This window comes from Myotis davidii, unplaced genomic scaffold (genome assembly GCF_000327345.1).
Source record: "Myotis davidii unplaced genomic scaffold, ASM32734v1 scaffold436, whole genome shotgun sequence".
In the NCBI taxonomy this organism is placed as follows: Eukaryota; Metazoa; Chordata; class Mammalia; order Chiroptera; family Vespertilionidae; genus Myotis; species Myotis davidii.
Window position 1 is genome coordinate 4,103,339 of NW_006292604.1, and position 5,379 is coordinate 4,108,717.

General features: G+C 37.1%; 1 long non-coding RNA gene across 1 annotated transcript in view; it reads right to left on the reverse strand.

The window, feature by feature from the left end:
* Positions 1–1,915: 1,915 nt before the first annotated feature.
* LOC107183465 overlaps positions 1,916–5,379 on the reverse strand; it is a 54,729-nt gene continuing 51,265 nt past the window's right edge. Inside the window, exons 4-5 of the long non-coding RNA XR_001514254.1 lie at positions 4,634–4,770; positions 1,916–2,068 (exon numbers count right to left, since the gene is read on the reverse strand). This is a non-coding gene — a long non-coding RNA (uncharacterized LOC107183465). The remainder of the gene's footprint in view (positions 2,069–4,633; positions 4,771–5,379) is intronic.

The following is a 5,379-nucleotide window of genomic DNA, read 5'->3' on the forward strand; positions in this document are numbered from 1 at the left end:
GGGGAGGGGAAGAGTGGGGGGAGGCAAGGTTTAAGTCTTGTGACTAATAGGTGCTTCCTATATGTCTTATAATGATTACCCACAAATCAAAAGAACCATTTTCTACTAGAACTTAGCTCTGTTGAGCTTGCATCCCTCTTCAGAAACATCAGGAATCTATTTCTTAAACTATCATTGTAAACAGAGTAATGATTTATTCTGAAAGCCCTGAAAAATAATGAGGAGTGGGCACGAGAAAAAAGCATTTTAAGATCCATTGTATTAAAAATTACTCAAGCACTACAGTAGAGGTCACTCAAATGAGAATGAGAACTAATCATTCAGAATAAACAACCAGTAGAAGAAGAAAAAATAGCCTAAGGCCCTAATACATGTCACTTTGAAAGAAAGGATACCCAATTAGAACCCTGAGCCTGGAGTAACTACAGTGATGAAAGCAAACAAAGTGTTAGGGCTCCACCTGAAACTCCTTGATAGCACATCAAGAGGAATGCACATGCACAAACTGCCAGAGGGAACAGAGAGGACAAAGGCCCAGTCTGTTTGAAGACTGTGCTGCTTAATCTCACCACAGATTTGAATAAAAATACCAACCTGGCTCTCTGTGCTTTGAGCCTATATGATATCACAGGAGGAACTAAATCAAAACTTAGAGATCAAGGTCTTGGATTGAGGTACAATTATTCTGGAAAGGTGGTGAAAAGATGCTACAAAGAGCCTTAGAACAGCAAAAGAAAAACTTTAGACCTAACCTTTTTCTTGAAACAATAAAATCAGTAGGAGATAAAGGGAGAAAACTATTCCTTTTTTTATTTATTGAACTCCTGGGAAATATGCTGTGTTTATATGTGTAAAATAAAAATTATATATAATGGAGTAAAAAGGACCACAGTAAGAAGTTATAACAATACTAGAGACCTGGTGCACGAATTTATGCACCAGGGTCCCTCAGCCTAGTCTGTGGGATAAGGCCAAAACCAGCTCCAACATCCCCCGAGGGGTCCCAGATTTCGAGGGGGCACAGGCCAGGTGAGGGACCCCCACCAGTGCATCATTGGGGCCAGGGAGGGAAGCAGGAGGTTGGCCGACCAGGGAGGGGCCGTGGGAGGGCTCCAGGGCATGTCTGGCCCATCTCACGCAGTCCCGACTGGCCGGAACCCAGCAGCAAGCTAACCTACTGGTCTGCCCCCTGGTGGTCAGTGCACGTCACAGCGAGCGGTTGAGTGGCCTTAACATATCATTAGCATATTATGCTTTGATTGGTTGAACGGACAATCAGACATGTGGCATATTAGGCTTTTATTATATAGAATTATTTGTAAAGAACATCAACATTTGATCTGAAAATGAACTGGAATCATTGTAGACTTCTAAAAATTGAGTAGCAAGATCAAAATGACACTTCAGAAAGTTACTTCTTACTGCTCTCAGTGGGTGGGATAGTTTAGAGAACAGAGACAATGAAAAGAATTTGAACATGAAGCAATTGGGTACCCAGACTGGGTTATGTATGTAAAAGACCCCAGAATTCAAACTGGATTAGATGAGACAGGCCTATACTTTGATCTGTATTCCTTCCACAAACTCTTTAACCAAAACCTCCAATATTTTATTCTCCCACCCTTAAGTAGATATTTCATCAATCATTTGCCTACAATCCATTGATCCCAATATCATTTTCATTGTCCCTCATCTCCATCGGGTCCTCACTTCCATCCCTAAACAAATTAAATAACACAGTTCATAATTATAGCCACTCCTTTCCATGTAACTCCCAACTTACTACTCTCCTCTCTTTCCTTTAAACTCACCTAGATAAATCTCAGTGGTAATGAAGCACAACTCCCCACCTTTGTATCTGGACAACTGAATGGCCTAAAGGAAAACACACAACCATGCTTTTACCCTTCTTTCTTTTACTCCATAATCTCCAACCTCAAGAGGACCCTTGCCCATTAATCATTCTGTCTTCATGGTCCATTCAGTCTCCCACTTAGATAATTATTCCATGTCCTCAAATTTCCAACACCATCACAACCCTCTGCTGATGATATTATTTCCTATTTCTCTGAAAAGACAGATGAGATCATATGAGAAATTTTTCAAACTCCCATCACCATGTCTGCTTTGAATCACCCTTTTTTCTTCATGCTAGAAATGAACAATCCATGCTCTTCTCAAAGTCCTACCCTTCCTCCTGTGTCTGGATTTGACCTCTTCTTACCTACTCAAAGATGTCACTCTAATATTTATCCTTCCTTTTTTCCATTATCATTTTTCCTCTCATTTAGATTAATTCATTAGCATATAAACATATTATAATACTAGAGGCCCGGTGCACGAATTCGTGCACAGGTGTGGTCTCTCAGCCTGGCCAGCGTTTGGGACTGATCCGGGCCATCTTGCCCAGTCCTAATTGGGGCAGACCGGGGCGAGCCAGCTGGGGTCGGGACAGGGAGGGGCCGCGGGAAGTTGGCCAGCTGAGGGAGGTTGGCTGTGAGAGCGTACTGACCACCATGGGGCAGCTCCTGCATTGAGTGTCTGCCCCCTGGTGGTCAGTGCGCATCATAGTTATCAGCAGGTCATCCGGTCATCCAGTCGTAATTGTCGCTTAGGTTTTTATATAGGGAGATCTTTAAAAAAATAAAATCCCTGCTTTGTTTCCAAAGTCTCCTTTAGTTATTGCCTCATTTCTTTATTCCAAAATGTTCAGAAACTTAATTTTATGTCCTGAACTTCATTCTCTCTTTTACCCACTTCACACAGGCTTTTGCCTGTACCACTCAGTAGAAACTGTGTCAGGTCACCAATTGCCACAACATTATTATATGCAATGATAAATTCTTAGTCTTTAGCTCACCTATCATTAGCTTTTAACAACCGATCACTCCCCCTTTGAAACATTTTCTTCATAAGGTTTCCAGGATGCCAGTTCCCCTTGGTTCTCCTCTTACTTCCCTGGTGGTCTCATGTACTTTTCTTTTCATCTACCCTAGCCTGTAAACATTGTAGTGACACAGGGCTCAAACCTCAGACCTTTTCCCACTTCTATCTATACTCTTAAAAAACCTAGTCTTGTGGATTTAAAAATCATCTGTACATGCATAATTTCCAAATACATCTGCTTTTCTTCTGAACTCTAAGCACATATGTCCTACTTTCATTATGATATGTCTATAATTGGGTTAACAATATGTGAGTATAAAATGTTTACAGTTTGATTAGATGTATAACTCTCATTCTAAAATTAACATGACCAAAGAAATCATTCTTCAAGAAGATGTAACAATTGTCTTTTCAATAAATGGCCCTGAGAACATTGAATATTCACATGTATGAGAATAAAATTGGACCCTGTTTCACACCACTCACTAAAATTAACTCAAAATAAATTGAAGACTTAAATGTAATACCTGAAACCAAAAACTACCTATAATAAAACACAGGGGAAACACTCCTTAACATTGATTGGTTTTGGTAATGATTTTTTTGGATATGACATCAAAAACATAAACAACAAAAGCAAAAACTAAGTGGAACTACATCAACAATCAGAATTGTACATATGTTATCTATCTTTATGAAGTATTGTTGGGGAAGGGAATATGAAAGTTATAATATTGAAACCAAGCTGCTATATTTTTGTTAGCAATGTCCTGTAAAGATCATTCTGACCAAAAATTTCTGAAACTATGGTGTGGCTTTTGTGTGTGTGTGTGTGTTTGTTTGTTTTTTGCATTTCTGTATTTTCATTACATTACAATATGTTCAGATTATTCAATGAAGAAAAGTGGATGTGATTTAAAATTTCAAATCAAAACTAGCTTAAAAATACTAATCTAATAATTCTCAATTTGCCAAGTGATCACAAAACTATTTCAATTTTTTTCTCCTAACACTTGACTCAAAATTGCATCCCACGAAAAGTTGCCCGAAGAAATATACAAGGCAAAGATATTTGTGAAAAGATATTTAATCTCACTAGCAATGTGGATAATTCAAATAAAAGTGACTTACTGTTTTAGACATCAAATTAACAACATGTTTAGAAATAATGTTATCTACTATTAGCAAGGCCATATGGGAGTATAAATCAGAGTATTGTTTCCATGTAGAAACTGATTAGATAAATAAATATTAAAAGCCTTAGAAAGGGCTCTTAACTCATCAATTTCAATTACTCAATGTATTCTAACAAAATAAAGGTGCATATAATGATTTAGTACCATTGTTTATCATCTTGAACATTTACAAACTACCCCAAATTTTAGCAATATAGAATTAGTTAAATAGGCATGGTTTAATCCCTACAAAGAAAAACAAAACCCACAAATGTTTTAGGTGAACATGCAATGGCATGGAAAGATGTCTCTAGTCTATTATTAAAAGGTTATCGAGCAGTACGTATAATGTACAGTTTGAGTCAGAGGAAGAGGGAAAGAAAAACTACATGCTCAAAATTAATCTCTCCAGTGTGCTATTACGTTTTTCTTCTCTTTTTTGCTTATCTGTCTCCTAAACTTTCAACAAAGATAAATGGTTTTGTAAACAGAGTAATATTTGCTCTTTAATCTACTTTCCACTTTTAAAAGCTCAGTGACTTCTACACATTTATAAATACAATTTGCAATACCTTAGCTGATACATATCCTTGCAGATATGTTCTTTTTTCACACATTCATGTTTTCTTCATTCATCAATTCTCATGCCAATTTGTAAGTTCCAAAATCTCAAGGACAATTGCCTCAAATTCTTTAAGCTTTCTGATGCCTAATAATATAAGGTTTACAAAAATTACACATATTAATATTTATCAAATACATGAATCAGAAATATGTGATGGAAAGAGGCCTTAAATATTAAAGGTAGATAAAAGCTGTTGTTGATATTCTAAATACGTTTGATTAATATTTCCCAAATCAAACCCACAATTTACTGTCCCTGCTTCAGAGTTATTACTATTTGAGGCTATCTGTCTCAATGTTTGAGTTCAAACCTTTGCTCAAAAACACTCTGTGGATCTGGAGCCCTGAGTCCTGCCCACTAGGCTGGCCTGCCTGCCTACTTTATCATTGCTGGGAATCATGGCTCAATGCACCTATTTTCCTATATGTATGTTATACATGTGCTAAGCAATATAAGTAAAATATGCATTACAGCATTATTTATAATAGCAAAAGAATGGCAATAGCTTAATATTTATTAATAGATGTGTGACTAGATTATACTCTGTGTATATGATAGAATATATGCCACCTTTAAAAAAAAGATAACTTTTAAAAAAATATTTTTTAATTGATTTCAAAGAGGAAGGGAGAGAGAGAAACATCAATGATGAGAGAGACTGATGAGAGAGAATCATTGATCGGCTGCCTCCCG